At 40.6% G+C, this 19,468-nt stretch overlaps 1 long non-coding RNA gene across 2 annotated transcripts in view; it reads right to left on the reverse strand.

The window, feature by feature from the left end:
* Nucleotides 1–15,442: 15,442 nt before the first annotated feature.
* The window catches only part of LOC140700389 (uncharacterized), a 100,554-nt gene continuing 96,528 nt past the window's right edge, over nt 15,443–19,468 (reverse strand). The window contains exons 3-4 of one of the 2 annotated variants that reach the window (XR_012078786.1): nt 15,675–15,754; nt 15,443–15,491 (exon numbers count right to left, since the gene is read on the reverse strand). This is a non-coding gene — a long non-coding RNA (uncharacterized lncRNA). Of the gene's footprint in view, nt 15,492–15,549; nt 15,755–19,468 lie in introns of those variants that run through there. The other variant, XR_012078785.1, reaches the window with a different exon arrangement.

Here is a 19,468-nt window from a genome sequence, read left to right on the forward strand (position 1 = left end):
CGCTGCCTGACCCTTCCCACCAATACCAAGATTGGAGTAGGTTTCCATTCTGTGAGCTCCCATAGCACCCTGCACTTCCTCAATAAAACACTTACATTACTTTGCAGTTGCTTGTATTCTTCACAAGACTGAAAGCTCTACAAAGGCAGCAGCCATTTGTGTCTTTGCTCACAGTTATACCTCCAAGATCTAACAGAGGAGTTGGTAGAGGGAAAGAAATAATAAACATCAGAGCAGAAATAATGAAATAGAGACTAAAAAAAACAGAAATGATCAAACTAAGAGCTGTTTCTTTGACAAGATACATAATACTGATAAAGCTTTAAACAGATTCATTAAGAAAAAAAGAGAGGGCTCAAATAAATAAAATCAGAAATGACAAACGTTAAATCAACATCACAGTAACACAAAGGATCATAAGAAATTACTACAAACAATTATACACCAATAAAATGGGCAATCTAGAGGAAATGGACAAATTCTTAAAAATGTACAATCTCCCAAAACTGAATTGGGAAGAAACAGAAAATATATACAGAATGATTATCAGTAATAAAATTTAAAAATCAATTAATTAAAAAAAATTAAAACAAACAAAAGTACAGGACCAGACAGTTTCACAGGTGAATTCTACCAAACATTTAAAAAAGAGTTAATGCTTATTTTCTTAAATTATTCCAAAAAATTAAAGAGGAAGGAATGTTTCTGAACTCATTCTACAAAGCCAGCACCACCCTGATACCGAAATGAAGCAAAGACACCACAAAAGAAGAGAAAATTACATGCCATTATCACTGATCAACATAAATGCAAAAATCCTCAGCAAAATATTGACAAACCAAATTCAATGATACATCAAAAGAACCACACACCATGGTCAAGTGGGGATTAGTCCCAGGGATGCACATAGTTCAATATCTGCAAAGCGATCAATGTGACATACGCATTAACAAATCAAAGATCAAAAATCATATAATCTTCTCAATAGATGCAGAAGAAGCATTTGACAGAATTCAACACTCATCTGTGATGTAAATTCTCAACAAAGTGGGCATGGCGGGAATATTCCTCAACACACTAAAGGCCACATATGGCACGCCCACAGCTAACATCAGACTCAATGGCGAAAAGCTGAAAGTTTCCCCTCTAAGATCAGAAACAAGACAAGGATGCCCACTCTCACCACTTTTATTCAACATAGTATTGGGAGTCCTAATCACACAGTAATAAGGCAAGAAGAAGAAATAAAAAGAATCTAACTTGGAAAGAGAGGCATACAACTGTCACTGTTCGCAGATGACATTATATACAGAAAATCCTAAAGATGCCACCAAAATCTATTAGAACTAATAAATTCAGTAAAGTTAGCATACAGAAATAAGTTGCATTTCTATGCACTAACAATGAACTATCAGAAAGAGAAATGAAGAAACCAATCCCATTTACAATTTTACCAAAAAGAATAAAATAACTGGGACTAAACCTAATAAAGGAGGGAAAAAAATTGTACTCAAAAAACCCTAAGACATTGATGAGAGAATCAAAGATGATACAAACAACTGGAAAAATATTCCATGTTCATGCATTGGAAGATTAATATTGTTAAAATGACCGTACAACCTACAGCAATCTACAGAGTCAATGTAGTTTCTATCAAAATACCAGTGGCATTTTTCACAGAAGTACAACAAATCTAAAATTGGTGTGCAAGCCCATGACATCCCAAATAGCCAGAACAACCTTGAAAACGAAGAAGAAAGCTGGAAGATTCATACTCCCTGATTACAACCTATGCTACTAAGCTACAGTAATCAAAGCGCTATGGCACAGGCACAAAAGCAGACCCACAGAGCAATGGAACAGAACACAGAGCCCAGAAATGATCCCACACTTATGTGGTCAACTAATCTATAACAAAGGAGGCAAGAATATATAATGGGGGAAAAGACAGCCTCTTCAATAAACAGTGTTGGGAAAACTGGACAGCTTCATGTAAAAGAATCAAACTGGACTGCTTTCTCACACCACACACAAAATTAAACTCAAAATGGATTAGAGATTTAAATATAAGACCTAAAACCATAAAACTTCTAGAAGAAAACATAAGCTGTATGCTTTTTGGCTTCAGTCTCAGAAAGGTCTTTTTGGACATGTCTCCTCAGGCAAGGAAAACAAAAGCAAAAATAAACAAGTGGGACTAAATCAAACTAAAAAGCTTTTGCACAGTGAAGGAAACTATCCACAAAGTGAAAAGGCAGCCAACTGAATGGGAGAAGATATTTGCAAACAATATAGCTAATAAGAGGTTAGCATCCAAGATACACAAAGGACTCAACATTTTAAAAGCCTATTAAAGATGGATTGAGGACCTGAATAGACATTTTTCCAAAGAACACATACTACAGTAATCTATTACTGGCCAACAGGCACATGAAAAGATGCTCAGCATCACTAATCATCAGAGAAATGCAAGTCAAAAACACAATGGGATATCACTTCACACCTGTCAAAATGTCTATTATCAACAAAACAAGAAATAACAAGTATTGGCAAGGTTGTGGAGAAAAGGGAACCCTCGCACTGTTTGTGGAATTGTAAGTTGCTACAACTACTGTGGAAAACAATATGGAGATCCCTCAAAAAATTAAAAATAGAACTACCATATGATCCAGCAATTCCACTTCTGGGTATTTACCCAAAGAAAATGAAAACACTAATTCAAAAAGATATATGCACTCCTATGTTCACTGTGGCATTATTTACAATAGCCAACATATTGAAACCACCTAAGTGTCCATCGATAGATAAATGGATAAAGAAGATACAGTCTGTCTACCTATCTATCTGTCTATCTATCTATCTATCTATCTATCTATCTATGCAATAGAATATTATTCAGCCATAAAAGAAAAAATAAATCTATCCATTTGCAAAAGCATGGACAGACCTAGAGGGTATTATGCTAAGTGAGTTAGGGAGGCAGAGGAAGACAAATGCCGTTGACTTCACTTACATGTGGTATCTAAAACCGAAACAGACAAACAAACATAACTAAACAGAAACAGACTCACAGATACAGAGAACTAACTGGTGGTTGCCAAAGGGGAAGCGGTGGGGGGATGTGTGAAATGGGTGAGGAAGATTAAGTATGAACTTCCAGTTATAAAATAAATAAATCACAGCCTGGGGAGTATAGTCAATAATATTGTAATAACTTTGTATGATGACAGATGGTAACTAGACTTCTCATGGTGATTATTTTGTAATGTATAAAAATATCAAAACACTATGTTGTACATCTGAAACTATTATATTAAGTCAGTTACACATTTTAAGAAAAGAAAAAAGAACAAAGGAAAGTCTACATTTAGAAATTTCTTTTTGGTACTGCAGTAGTTGAAAGATATTTTTAAAAGAAGATTTTAAGAGGAATCTAAAGAAAAAACTTATGAAATGATAATTAGACTGAGAATCTGCAACAAGAGATGCCAGCAGAAAAAGGGAAATAATAGTGTAAAAGAACTCACAGAAATTAACTCAAACTAAAGTGCTATTCTTGTCTAAATTAGGACAAAGGAGTTAATGCAAAATAAAATCATTTTCAGACTATTAGAGGCTAAGAGCATTTATATTCATAGACCTTCTCTGAGAGAACTACCAAAGGATGCATTTCAGCAGAAAGGAAATTAAGGCCAGAAGGAAGGAAAAACAGAGAATGAAGCAATAGTGAGAAAAAAATTTTTATGAAGATGTGGGAAAATATAAGCAAGCCCTGACTTATTTATAATAATAACTGACTAATTTAAGCAGAGTATAAACAACAAGATTGAACTGCCATAACAAACAAAACTTAAATGGAGTATAATTGTTGGGGGAAGCTAAGGAATGGAGTGAAAACTTTCTAACCCCCCCCGTCAAAATTGTTCCAGAGGAAAACAGAGATACTGATTAGCTTTAAATATTATAAAGTTAAGGATAAATATCAAATTTAAGGAAAACAAGTGTAAAAACAGAATATATGACTTCCAAAACAGCAAACGGAGAGAAAGGAATAAAGAAACCTGAATCACACTACAAACGGCAGAAAAGAGCAGGGGAGGGAGTAAACAAGGAAGAAGCGTGGTCAAGTCCATGGCACACACACATACACACACAGCGTTAACAACAGCTGGAGGAAGTGGACTACATCTGTCTATTAAAAGGTAATAAACAAGATAAATTAAAACATAAACAAAGCCAGGCATAAGCTTCTAATAAGAGACATCTTTAAAGTAAATTAACAGAAAAAGGAAAATTACATACCAGGCAAATACTAAGAGTCAAAAGACAGATGTAGAATTTTAATATTAGCTAGGGAAAAAGGCATTAACAAGGGTAAGAAGAGACCCTATAATGATCAAAGGGGAAAATTATGAATCAATAAGTACCTAACATCATAGCTTTTTCATATATTGCTTATAGAAAGTAACAGATTAAGCAGAAAAGGTTAAACAAGTAAAGAAGATTGAAACAACACAGTGAACTCCTTCATCCACAGGTATCAAATAGGTATTCTTTTCAGGGATGCATGATACATTTACCTAAACTGACCAGGTAATAAAAATCAAAAGAAGTGTTAACAAAGTCCAAATAATTGATGATAGAAAAAACATTGATCTGAACACAGTGCTATGAAAGCAGAAATAAACACTTAGTGGGGTGTTCACTGATCCACCTTTATGATGTCATAAAAACTGCAAACAACTTACATGTCCCAAAATAAAAGAACGAATAGATAAATTGTGATAAATATGTGTAACAGAATACTACAGAAAAGCTAGAATAAAATAATTAGAACTATATGTCAGCATGATAGCCCTCCAAAGTACAATGAGTAACAAAAGAGTTTGAATTATAATAAATTCATGTTTATTTACATAAATACTGAAAACACGTGAAAAACTTTATATATCATTTATAGTTGGATATATATGCTTTAAAATGTCAAAACATAAATTGAAAGGATATTTGCCAAAATAATGATAACGGTGGCCTCTGGCGGTGGAGGAAGATGTCGCGGACTGGGAAAAGGCTTTATACATATGTTCTATTTTTAGAGAGGCAGTAATGGACCATGATTAAGAGTGCAAGCTCAGGGGCTGGACGGCCTGGGTTCAAATCTTGATCACATCACTCTCTGTGTCCCAGTGTCCTTATCTGTAAATTTTAGTGGTTAATATTTCCTACCTAATAGGGCTGTTTGGGCTTAAATAATAAGTTAAAGCATGTAAAACACTAGAACAGTGCCTGGTACATTGGAGCCACTCAAGAAATCAATCTTAACCTCTTTTCAGTTGAGACTTTTTTTAAGTAATAACCGGAAGATGAGAAACTGGAGAGAGAGTGTATAACTCACTCTTTGGAGAAGTCTGGCTATAAAAAGCAAGGAAAACTCATTTGCAGCTAAAGCTGTATGCGGGGTCCAGGAGGGTTTATTTAAAAAGGGAGATCATTGGGTGTGTTTGTAAACTAATAAAAATGGACCAAATGAGAGGGAAAGATGGATGGTATAGGAAAGAGAGGACATAGCCTAGAAACAGTCTTTGGTGAGGAAAGGGCTTTGATAAGGAGTAAGGGCTCACAGCACATGTGGAAAAACAAGTCCTTGAGGGAAGGAGAAACAAACTTCTATTGTTTCAGAAAAGAATAAAATGATACAGACATGGAAGTTTAGGAGGAAAGGTTGACGATGTTCCCCTTTGTTGATTTTTGTTTTCTCACCGAATCTGAAGCAAGGTCTTCAGTGGAAGTTCAAGAAACTAGATGTGAGTCCGTAGGGGGCACATGAAAGATCAAGCTTCAGAGAAAAGCAGCAGGAGAGGGTGCCAGGGCTCAGCCTGCACTGACAGTGGTGATCATGAAGTGACACTTTTCCAAACTTCCGGTCATGTAGCAATACTTGGCTGTGTGGGCAAACACGGGGAGATGGCGCAAGCCTGGGCCTTCCAGGAGCATGGACTTGCCAGGCGATAATGTGACAATGCCATTATATAAAAAGTTATATGATTAAATTATCATGGGTTCAAAGTGGATGGGGAGGAGGGGTATGAAGACAAAGGAGGGCAGAGGGATAGAGAGAGAGTCGGCTAAAGCTCACAGGGTCTTCATAGGTGACTGAGGAGGTTAACAGGAATGGTGAGGCACTGCTCAGAGAATGAGACGCATGAATTTACTCTGAAATGTCTACGTTAAAACTGAAGGAGTGAGGGGAACACACAGCTGAGTTGGAGTGGAGCGAACACTAGGTGGGGGTGAGACGGCCAAGACACTGAGAGGGTTGGCTAAGCCATCTACAGGATGTTGAAGGTACTGAGAACTGAGCAGGAGTAGATAAAACACTGTGATCAGGTCCGTATTTTAGAAATTTCCAGCCACAGTGGGGAGGAAGGACTGGGAGGGATGGAGGCTGGAGAAAGGGAGGCCATTGCTGAAACCCTGTGAGGTCATGGGGGTTCAGATCAAGACGGCAGGAGGAAAGGTGGAAGGAAGTGGAAGCCGTCAGGAGATGCTGAGACAGCAGAAGGGCTTTGTGTTTGCTGGTGGGAGGTGGGAGTGAGGAAGGAGTCAAGGCGTCAAGGTCAGGTGGCTGAGGCAGGTGCTAGTAAAAGGGGGGAAAGAGACGGAAGAGCTGCTCTGGGAACCATCTCAACTGGTGCTAAGTCCCCTCACCAGTATGATACAAATATATCACAGAAGTGATCAAAATTAATACCTATATATCAAAATTCCAGCTAAGGTTTATAGTTTGAATGTTGATAATACATTTCAGTGGCTTGATACAGTTTCCCTATAGCAGCAGCACACAATGAAGGTTTTCAAGTCTAGAAGAAAAATTAAATTATTAATAAATTTGGTCTCAACAAAATTGCTTTGCCTGAAGATTAAAGGACTCCCAAACATCATAAAGATTAAATATTAAAATAAGTTGTTTCATTTTCTTGATAGATGAGTCAATATCTGGTTCTTAAATCTGCATTTTAAAAATCAGTTAAAAAGCATAACGTCAGTGAAACTTGACTGGACTAATATTTTGCAACTCTCACTAAAGAAATTAACATTGTGCTCCATAAGAAACCACTTAAATATTTAACAAATGAATATGAAACTTTGTTGCATGTTATGTTTTCTTAATGACAAGTTCATGTTCACTGTGAGTATAGGTCTGAAAAAGAGCTATTTTTCTAAGAAGTTACTTTCATATATCTTCCATGTGCTGAATCTTAACCTTCCGAATACCATGGAAAATCAACCTGCATAGTAAGACTCTGTGGTTCATTCAAATAATAACCCAATATCCAAGTTAATTACTGTGATTTAATTATGGCATCTTCTCCTTTTTCAGAATATTTATAAATTAGTCTTTATGTAATCCCAAGGTACATGATGAATGCAAATCAAAGGACAGTTTAGTTATAAATACTAATGACTCACGCAAAGTAACTTTGGGTATGGAATTTCATAACAATCAACTCTTGTCTTTAATTCTTCATATTGCTTGATTATAGATGTTGCAGTCAGGCCTGAGTATATTTCATTCTTTTTGATGGAAGCTTAGAAATTTTAGCATTATAATAATAAAATTTTTAAAAATACAACATAATCTGTGAAAGTTCTTGAAATTTCCATTTGGTTGTGAAATACGTTCTTCTGTAATAATTAAGGACATAACGAATTTAAGGCCAAAGAACAGCTGCTTTATAACATTTATGAGAAGAAACTTACATTATTGAGAGGAAGCAAGAAATTTTTAACATAAATGTAATTGGATTCCACTAGACCCCTTTTCTATCAGTCTTTTAAAGACAGGTCTTTCTGATACAAATTTTTCAATAGCTATTAAAGAAATTCAGTGCTTTCCTTCCTCACTTGTAATGTAAGTGTTTAAGGGCATATGAAATTCTTAAGGCATTTTATTTTCAGGCTTACATGACTAATTATTAGGGTGGCTGTAACCACTGTAGCTTCAATAATTTATAACTAATTCTCAATTATTACTTTATGCAGTTTAGCTCTATACATGGAACTACACTCCAGGAAAGTCTGCAAATAAACATTGCATTTACCATTTGGAGTGCTAAGATTTAATAAAGATGTCAAAGACTTGAAGAGGTCTGTGAAGGCTAGAAACAATTAGTATTTAGTAAATATTTCTGGGTAAAGAAAGATTGCCAGATTCTGAATTGATTTCTCCCCAAATAATTAGAAGGTGGTTAAAAACAAAAATAAGTATTTGAAGTTGTACTAAAATTGTGGACCATCTGTGTCACTCTTACCACGACAGAGCACGAGAAATGGGTGAAAGTTAATTACAGTAGGCAGCGTTCATTGAGGGCTTGCAGTGTGCTAGGCAGTACTCTGAGCACTTTATTATGCCTTCATCAGTCCCTGTAACTAACCTATGAAGTAGACACCATTACAGCGCCCCCTGGAGAGATGAGGGACCTGCGCGTTCGTAGGAGCAGTTTGCCCACGGTCTCCAGAAGGCCATGCCTGCCTGACCGCAAAGGCTGTTGCTCCTCCACCCTCCCCTTTCTCTTCTCCAGCCAGGACCACGTGGTAGTTAAGAACACAGACAGTATGCTCTCCCAATTCTTCTTTAGCCATTAAAAAAAAAAAACAAAAAACATGGCATATCTCACGGTTGTTCAGAAATTTAGAAATTGGCTAAACATGACGACATAGGGCCCCTTACAAATGTGATCCAATTAGCATCGAGAAGCTTGATCCTAACACCGTGAACGCTCTTGACTTTAGAAGTCAACAGTAACAATAAAGAAAGCTGACCGTCAATAGGATGCAGTGGGGAAAGTGTAGCCACTTCTGCCCATAAGTGTTCTACTTTGAGCCCCTGCTGCTCAGAGCCCCTAACCGTCCAGCTGGACACGGGGACACTGATCCCTGAGATTCAGGGAAAGCAGGCCCTCTTCTGCAGAAATTTTCCTTTAGTCTTAAGGAGCACTAAAGATTCCTCTGGCTTCATGGCTGTTACTTTTTTCCTTTCTGTCCTTGGAGAATGGTTATTTAATTTTGGAGTCAAAGAGCTGGAACAGCCTACCAAGGTTTTCTGATGAACAACTCCAGCTCCAGGTAAAAATGTCCCCCTCAGCATCTCTGGACAGGGTGTCCCAGCCTGTGTGAACCCTCCAGGAGCCAAGTCAGCTTACACAGAGGGCCGTCCGAACACAGAACAGCTCTAATTATTAGCCTCCTCGTTCTCAGCCATAATTTGCTTCTCTTTCATTTCCAACCTCTGTACCCAGGCAATCGCTCTTTCACAGTCAACCTTTCAACTTCCGAAGACAGCAGTCAAAATCTCCTTTCAGTCTCAAATGCTCCAACTCATCCCCAGTTCCTCCAAACATGTCTCATTTGGCATGGAAAGCCAGACCCTCTATCGCTTGTCAACCTGTTCTGTCAGCGACCATCTTAAAATGCATTCCGCCCCCAGAACTGCTCAGAATGCCACAGACATCATCTAGGGAGTGCCAAGCCCAGTGGAGCAAATGCCACCTTATAGGCAGGACATCATTCTGTCACGGACACAAACTAAGATTGCATTGAGTTTGGGGCAGACAAGTCGCACGGCTCAGGCACTGAGCTCACAAAGCGCTGATCATGAATTCACGTTAATGTGTTTACAGTTCCTCTGTTACATTTGTCATGTACCCTGTCAATGACCGAAGCATCCTCCAGCTCTACAGCCAAAGCTTTACTCAACATTTACTTTCCCATTATCTTGCCCTACAAATAACCAGACTCTTGACTCTGTATAAAACTAACAGCTACCATATATTGAGCTCCTACTACGCGCGGGAGCTGTGCCAACCCCTTACACGCCTGACCTCCCGGCGTCCCCACAGGATAAGGACTGTCTCATCATATCCATTTTTCAGATGAGGAAAGTCAGGCTCCAAGAGATTGAATGAGTTTTCCAAGGTCACGGTGCTAGTAAACAGCAAAGCCAGGATTTAAACCCAGTTGTGTCACGGCCCCAGAAGCCCCACTAATCCTGTTCTTTCTGTGTCTCAACAATGCTGTCCTCAAACATATTCTGTTTTGCAGTTGCAGCTGCTCATTTGCTCTGACCCCATTATCTGGAAATACCACGAAGCTAACTTGGGATAGACTGAGCTACCACCATGAAATGAACACCTTGAGCTGTTTACTGCATAGTTAATCCATGCAAAACTAAACACAATAAATTATAAGCAGAATAGAGACAGATGCATGTATAATTAATGCTTTTTTCTCAGTCCCCAAAAACTCTTACACAGTTGCCTGAGATAAACTGTCTCCAGGATGAATTGTTCTGGGTTCCTCCTCTTTTCTTTTTTGCTGGGGTTTTGCTGAAGCCTTTTCTGCTCCTGTCGTTTGCCGACCTGCTCTGGGACAGTCACACCTTAGTATCTGGGCCTTGGCACTATTTGTATAAAATGAGTAGTCTTTGCCTCTGCAGTTGTAAGTCCATGGTATGCGTCAATATTGTCCCTCCCACATGCTTTGCAAGACAGACTTGACACTAATCACCACCCTTACCCGGGGACTTGTACCCCTTCAGTCTGTGACACTGTGGCTTTGCCCCTGGGGTTGGGGTGGGGGTCCTCCTGTTCAGTTCCCTTTGTGTCCTGCCCCGTTCCTTGTCAAGGAGGGAGAGGATGTTAATTTCTCTGTTTGGCAAAAAGAAGATCTTACAACTCAGATGCCAGCTAACACAGATTTCTCCATGGGGCAGAAAGTCACGGCCAGGATACTTCCCATGGATTAAAACTCAACATCTTTGCTGATGGCAACAGATCAGAGGTTTGAGAGTGTAACCCTTTATGCCAGTGTCCACATGCACTGCTTACGCCACATCAGGTTATATAATGTGCAATGAGAAAAGTATTTCCCTATTCTCTTCTATCCCCTCCCTTTCTTCTGACAAACTATACAGACTACGAACTAAAAGCCATAGAAAATATGGCATAAAATCAACAGCACATTACACTGTGCCCTGGACAGTTATCTCTTTGGGCAGATGAGCATGAGTTCCTCCCTTCTTTTAATAACAGCACCGTGGTGTTCTTTTTAAGGAATTACCTCTCCTGCACTGCGTTCAGCAGAACAAGATCACTGAGTGAGGAGCCCTGCTTGCAAACCCTAGGGGGGAAGAAAGTAGAGGGTATAATCATACTGATCCAGCCAGAGACGCCTCCCGGGAGCTTGAGCGCTGGGCCCCTACTCATACATGAGCAGCACGCATGGATTCCTGGAGCCCCCCTCCTTTTCCTGCTCTGAACCTAATTTTCCAGTTCGGCTGCCTCTCCACATCCTTCCAACAAATTCTCCTTTTAGCCAAAGTCAGTTTCTGTGGCTCGCGTCCAAATAACTTCGACGGGTACCCAGGTCTGGTTGGCCTCCACAGTGCCACCCCTCACCAACGATGCCTGTGTCTGAACCGCACGCACACCAGATGACATCTTCATCTGTGGAAGCAAAACTGGAAACCAAACTGAGTATTTCTGTCAGCTTCAGCATGTTGCCCAAACAAAGCTAAATGTCAACGCGAAACGGGCTTTGCTTAAGCAGTGCGCTCTCTGCGTTTTGCGGCAGAGTGTGCAGTCTTCCCACCGCTTAGCGGTCCTCTTGGGAAAGGACGCCTCCTTTCTTTGATTTAAGCTCTTATGAAAGCCACTCATCTGAGTTCTGAGCTTGCTGTTTATCTGTCTTCATTGTGGAGAGAAAAGGGGTGGCTTATTAAGGAAAAGAAAGACAAGTTTCTGGCAGATTTCACTGTAAGTAACAGTGGAGGTGAAGAGTTTCTGGCAGATTCCATGAGCAGGGGACGGTGAGAAGACCCTGTTACTTCTTGGTTTAGTCCACTTCAGACAGACTAAAGCCACTAAGCACCTCCAGGCAGGCTGAATTTTTTCCTATCTGGATAATACCTGTTTACTTATAAAGCCAAAATCAGCCTTTAAAAGCCGCCTCCTCGTTGCTATCTACGTCCGAGTTTGCAGACTTCCCCCCAAGTTCATGAGCGAAACAAGAATTGGTGCTAGATGTCACAGAGAGAGGCCAGGACGTCCCGAGACTTGGGGGAGGAAGACCGTAGCCAGCACCGTCCACTATATCCTGTGTGCGTCATTCAGTCCCGTTTCCTTCCTGTCGGGGAGGTGTCAGAGCCAGGAATTCACTTTATTAATTCAGTGTGATCTGTTTTCCATCTTCTTCCTCACACCTGAAGCATGTGCTGTCAGTTTCTATCACTACGGCCACACATAGGAAACTCCTGCCACTTACAGAGAGCAGGAAGCCGGATCCAAGAAGCCTCATTTTTACCCTCTTGAATACTTTTCTGCCTCACTCGTGTAACTTTGGCAGAAATACAGTGTAAGAGTATTGCGATATAATACGGCAATTAGTAACACTGGGGGCCAACAAAAGATGTAATGCAACGTGACGTTTCTTTCACCTCCAACACGTTAGGTTTAAGCAGCAGAATACGAACCACGGATGCCTTCATCTTCACACCACCAAAGACACCCATCAAAATAATGACAGCATCTGAAAAAAGAGTGAGTGCTTCCAACCCTGCCTGTCATTCCAAATGGCAGGTGGAACGGAGAATCTGACTAGAATGGGAGCCGGCAGACAGAAGGAAAGAATTGGGAGGGAAACCTGATGTCCTCCCTTTCTTAAAAAGAGTGACTTTAATATCACATGGCCTCCTGTTCATTACGAGGGGAACTGAACAATGTGCCTTCACACACCAAAAGGGAAGGCGAAGGGAAAGCGCGGACCGGGGATGGAAGTGACGGGGAAGGAGATCCGGAAGGATGCAGCACAGACAGTCCCTGAACAAAGGGTGAAAACACATGGCTTCTGAGCCGTGATGATTTCTCGGCGGCCGGTGCTGTGGCCACATGAGCTGCTGTGATTTGTGTGGACATTTACTTGGGCCTTATTTTTGAGCAGTCTTGGCCCATGACATTTTCCATTTTGGAGAACTGGAAAAAAGTCCAAGGTTGGAACCCGTCAAGAGACACAGCACATTATGCATCCTGTCCCATTATATCATTAAAAATTACAGAGGCCAGCAGCTGCCGGCTCTCCTCTCCAAGACGGCAACTATTAGAGCTAAAACTGCAAGCAAGCAAATGAAAAATATGCATATGTGTCTATGTAGATGCCAGATTCTTATGGCAAAAGGGACAAAATTTAGTGGGGATTTGAGCTCTGTGGATCAAAATCCCTCTCCTTATTTTTTTAAAGAGAACAAGAAACATAACATAAGGAATACCTGGATTCATTTTTGTGAACATATGGTGGTTCTTGGAAAAATAAGAATCTTTTACCCCCGCTCATTCCTTTCCAGTGAGACCCTCCCCGTCTGTGTTCATCCTGTGGTCACCTAACAACTCTTCTTTCTCCTTTCCAGTGTGCAGAACATTAATTTTAGAAGTTACAGTCTAATTGGCGAGGCAAGACGAATTAAATATTCTGTATCAAAATGTGTACTCTTCTAAACAGAATCGACAAGTTCACATTTCACAGCTTGGCTTCTTTTAACCCTTTAGTGGCTAAGCCTATTGTAAGAAGGCAATTTTAATCATTATCTGCATTGTGCACTCCCTTCTTTTACTGGTTGTCATTTTATTCAACACTCTGATGACCCTGTAAAATTGAAGTTATGTCTAGAGGTATTTTTTCACCTAATAAAATATAAAACGTGCACGCCAACTTCTTTTTATTTTCTTTTTTTCTTTTTCTTTTTCTTTTTTTTTTTTTTTTTTTTTTTTTTTTTTTGAGCAGAGGAAGGTTTATTGCAGGGTCAAGTAAGGAGAATGAGTGGCTTGGCTTGAAAAACCCAAACCAAACCAACTTCTTAAGTTTACAGGTACATAAAAACATATTAGCAAGGCAGTGCAGCCCAGTAGAAAAAGGCTCAGACTTTGGAGCTGATCAGAGTGGGCATGACTTACTAAACTATGCAACGTTACTAAACTCTATGGCTCTGTTTGCTAATAATTAAAATACACACAATACTGTTCATATCATAAAATATTGCAAAGTGTAAGTAAGACAATGGAGTAAAGTACTTCATACATGCCTCGCAGAGAAGCTGTTCAATAAACACTTATTGAATGAGCAAATGTCACATCCACTTATAAACCGAAGAGAAATGAGTGCACACTTCTGCAAAGTATTTCCACAAGAATGTACTTGGCGCCTTTATTCAGAAGAGCCAAAAACCGGAATCAACCTATATATCCATCAACAGGAGACTAGATAAACTATTTGGATTTTTAAGCATTAGAGTAATATTTTGTGCATTATAAGCAGGCAAAGAACTGGAGCATTTTAATTGATGTACATGGCACACAGTACTGAAGTCCTTCACTTTGGTCTGCACCTTTTCGTGTCCAAATGTTCAGTTAGATCCCAGAATTACAGGCCTGATGAAGCCCCAGTAACATTTGCTACAAAACTCCCATCAACACAAAGCAACATGCCTGGAATTACACAGCTGTCAGCAGAGTCGAGGCAAGTACCCAGGCGTCCTGACTCCGAATTCAGCCCACTTTTACTGCACTGGTCCCTCTGCTGCTCCATGAGGCAATGCAACATAATGGAAAGAGCTCTGGAACCAATCCTTGGTTCCACCACTGACCAGCCGTGTGACCTCTGTGTGGCCTCACCTCTCTTAGCCCATGGCCCTCCCTCTGTGTTGTGAAGACGTAACAGAACCCACACCGGAGATTCGCTGAAAGGGTAAATGAAATCACGCAAGAGACAGCGGAGACGGTGGCACTGTAATCGCTCGATGAAAATCAAGAGAGTTACATCCTTCAAGGTAAAATTCCACCTGGTATCAAACGAGAGGGAGCTGGGTCGCAGCCAGTTCACAGAAGCCCATCGTATCCTCAGACCAGAAAATTCTATAACGTTCTACTTGAAAGTTAAATGTATTTAAACATCAGTTTTCATTGGCCCTTTCCAAGAAGATATCCCAGCATCTTCTAAAAGCAAATGTCTTTGAATACGTTTGTAAATATTATATTTTATATTCTAAATGAAGGTGTTGGCAGCTTTCTTTTACTAAAGAACATATTTGCATTTTAAAGGCATACTAGATTACCTAGAGATAGATGGAATTTATACTTTTATCAAGTTATTAGGCTGAAATGTTTTGAAAAGGGAAAGCTGTTTGGTTGAGATAGATATGTGGAATTTGTAGCGGGTGGAAAAACACTTTGAAAAGACCACCCAAATAAAGTAGATACATATATACATAGATAGATAGATAGATAGATAGATAAAGGTTGTCACCTAAAACCGTAAGTCGAAGTTGGCAGCAATGCTCCCCCCAACAAAATGCAGGTTTTCATAGGATCAGTGACTCTACAAATAGTCCCATTTCTTTGTCTCTGCCAGCCCTGGAGCTGTCTTTCGTCTTTACTAAACAAAACCTACAAACAAAAGCCAGTTGGTACACAAGCCATCTTCTGACGCTGAAGCATCAGAAGCGGCATCGCGTTTGTTACTGTATGACCCCCCGGGAGCCGGTAACGGGCGCTGGGAGGGGGTGGTCAGAAGCCCTGCAGGTCTGAAGGGCAGCGCCAGACACGTGTGGGCCCGGGAATGGACCACACCTGTACATCAGGAACCAAGTGCTTTTCTTGTCAGGGTATAATTTGATGGTGGTGAAGGCTTTATACGTCCTCTGTTGTTTCTGAAAAGAAATAGGAAATATACTATTTAGATTCTAAGGCAACTAAAATAGAGGCGTTTTGTGGCAGATGGGATTTTTATGAGCTGTTTGTCACCATATAGCAGCCTTGTTAAGAAGCAATCGTTTTCTGCTTCATTACACTAAGATAGCTCTGTTTAGGGTTCCACTCAGCTGTGAAATGATTTTAAAACTTCTGTACGGAGTAGAGATGAGTTTTTTTATATAATAAAAAATTGTTGACAAAAATGTACTAAAACACAAAAAAGTGGCCAAACGCACTATTTTATGTGTCGGGGAAACAGAGATCTGCTGAGTCTCCCACTTATGGTTAATCTGCTCATCTATGCCAACAGAGAAAACCACATAAATACTTCTATTCTCTTCACCTAAGAAAAATAAGCGTTCCTTTTATGTTTTTACAGTCTTCACGGCCTATATCATACATAGAAAGGGAAGAACACTTGAGTGAGTTTCAGCTTAAAATATGTGAAAAAGGAAAACAAATTTAGTAAATGCAAGAAATACATTTTTAATGTCTTTACTTTCCTCAAGACTAATCTACTTTCAGGTTTCTTTCCCTGTTTGGCCATGTTTTTAAAGGATCAGCACTGGGGCCAGGAGGAGCCTAAGCTTGTTACTTTAAAGATTATAAACTTACCATGTCACCTTGCCTGGCTCTGATCCCCATTCAGCGCAATTCAGGGCACTCAGGAGGACCTGGTCCCAGTCCCGGCCCCGCCTCCGGTGCATTAATTAACCTTTCTGAGCTTCATTTTTCTTATCAATAAAAAGACGTTTGGTAACAAAACCTTGCAGTATGGGTTATTTATTGCCCCAATAATGCTGTGTAAGGAATAACCACAAAACCTCCACGGCAGGCAATGGCGAAAATGTATTTAGCTAGTAAGTCTGTGGGCTTCAGTCGCTTTAGCTGTGCACACGTGTGTGTCTGCAGTGGGGTTGGCTCTGCTAGTCTGTGACTTGCCATTGGCTGATCTAGGATGACCCCGGCTTACACAGTTAGGGCAATTTTGCCCCGCTTCGTGTGTCTCCCATCCTCCAGCCAGCCAGGGCTCATTCTCATGATGTGGTGAAGGTACTAGGAGAGCAAAAACCTGGTGGCGCAAGATTTTGTTCGAGCCCTTGCTTGCATCGCATTCGCTTACCTCCAAATGGCCAAAGCGAGTCACACCCCAGTACAGAGCCAGGTGAGAGGGTGCTACCCAGAGGCATGGCGAAAAGTGAGCACCATCAGCCACTGACGTCTGTGAAAACGGAGGCATCTTATGATGCTTATGGAGCCACGAGCATAGCACTGGGTGCCCAGCAGGCACTCGGTAAATGTCAGCTTCCTCCTCTCCTAAATGTCCCCAGTCTCCTTAAGCTCCCCTTCAGTTGGTCCCCTAAGGTTTTTATTTGTCTGTTTGAAAGACTAAATGAAAATAAAAATTATTATATAAAGGGTTTATAGTTATCTCTCCCTCTCAAACCAGGGTAATGAGCCTGGGGAAGAGAAGAAACCATGAGATACATCTTTATTAAGTATTTTATGCAAAGACTGGGGAAGCAAAATAGGATTTTTATGCTGAAACACACGCAGACATCGTATTAATTGCTTTGGGCTCCACCAGAAGCGGGTGGCACGTAACATGGTCTCTCTGCTCTGCTCTTTGGGGTGAACGGACTTTGGAGGAAAAGTTTTAACAGTCTAGAAAGATGAACCTCTTAAGTTTGAGCTCATTCTGCAGGGGGCCGATGTTCCCTATGAACATGCTGCTTCTGAAATTTTTTTCCTGCAAATCCAAGGCTTACACCAGTAAAAAGGGGCTCTGAAGCGAAGTCTAACAGCAAGAGAGGAAAAGCACACCGTATTTATCTTGCAAGCGAATGAAGTTCGGCTAAGCAGGGGGTAGGACCCTGGAGAGAGCCTATTTAGAGGAAAGCAGGAAGGCTTTTTTCCAGGAAGGAAGGAGCAGGCTCACCAAAGGAGAGAAGGTTGATCCTCTAGTTCTGGCTGCTGCGGTGGGAGCTTCCATAGTCCCCAAGAAGCTGCAGCAAACAGCCCCCGGCCATCCCACCACACACACACACAACTCAGGCAAGTCCTTGGCTGGATCAGACCCTTCCACCCTGCCAGTGAAATGACTTGGTTTCAGATGTTTTGATGTATGGACCAAAAAGCCCACAGAGGCAGAAGTGAGGAGCGTGACCACTTCCGGAGATGGGATACAGCCCAGAGCTGCCCCTCCCCATCTGCCAACCCCTCATCCTCCTTAAGGCCCTCTTCCATCATTAATATATTTGTAAATTCTGCATTCTACTTCATAATACCCGCTGCTAGTTGCAAAGAACTAAATTTTTTTTTTCTTTACAGTCTCTGAGAAAAACAGATGCACTCGGAAAAAGCCCCGAATGACTTTGCCGGAGCTTCGCCTGTATGCCAGAGCAAGCAGTGAGCTCTGAAGCAAGAATGAAAGAACGAAATAAACCCGGGGAAAGCAGGAAGAGGTGATTCAAAGGTAAAGGTATAAACTGACCAATTAGAAAACGGGAAGACAACCAACGCTAGTATTTATAGCTAAAAGCTACTCATTGAAAAAGCAAGTCAAGTGGAAACATCCACAGAGCCACGGAGGGAAGCCAGCTTGCTGCCCAGATTGATCACTCCAGCTCACCACGCGCTAAATACCAAAGCTCAGCAGGCATTTGAGGACGGTTGGGAGCACAGAAGAGGAACAAGTCAGGGAAGAGAAGAAATGTATTATTCAGTGGCAGTGGTATAATTAGCACCCTCAGAGAGATTACGTTAGCATTCTCAATTGACTACGAAGAAGACTGAACAACCAGGAACAAGAAGGAGTGCTTGGAGATGAAACACATGATGGCCAAAATATAAAAATTCAATACATATGGCACGGTCTGATTCTAGTAGCAGAATAAATGTTTGCATCCAGGGAGGTCTGAAGCTTAGAACCTTCCCAGTTGATAGAAAAGTGCCTCTGAGAAATGGAATAGGACTGGTGGTCTGAGCAAGGGATAAACTTTCACTGCTTAATGCAAAGCTTAAGAATACAGATGATACAGCAAACTGTCATGGTCCACACCCAGAAACCCCACTTAACTAGCTGTGTAACTCTGAGCAAGCTACTTAATACACCACACACACACACACACACACACACACACACACACGAGTATGATTCAGCCATAAGAAAGGAGAAAACTCTACCATTTTCAACAGCATGGATGGAACTTGAGGATATTATGCTGTGAGATAAGTCAGACAGAAAAAGACAAATGCCTTATGATCTCACTTAACACAGAATCTGAAAAATTCAAATTCATAGAAACAGACTAGAAGGGTGGTTGTCAGGAGCTAGGAGCTGGGGAAATTGGGGAGATGTTGGTCAAAGGGCATAAAAGTCTAGTTATGAGATGAATATGTTCTGGGCATCTAATATACAGCATGGTGATTCCAGTTAATAATACTTTATTATGTACTTGAAAGTTGCTAAGAGAGTAGATCTTAAATGTTTTCACCACACACAGACCAAAAAAAAATGGTAATTATGTTGCTTGACAGACGTGTTAGCTAATGCTATGGCGATCATCACTTTGCGATATATAAGTGTATCCAATCAACACACTGTACATCTTAAGCTTATGCACTGTTATATGTCAATGATATTTCAATACCCCAGGGAAAATAAGTGC

The sequence above is a fragment of the Vicugna pacos genome, chromosome 12 (assembly GCF_048564905.1).
Source record: "Vicugna pacos chromosome 12, VicPac4, whole genome shotgun sequence".
NCBI classification, from domain to species: Eukaryota; Metazoa; Chordata; class Mammalia; order Artiodactyla; family Camelidae; genus Vicugna; species Vicugna pacos.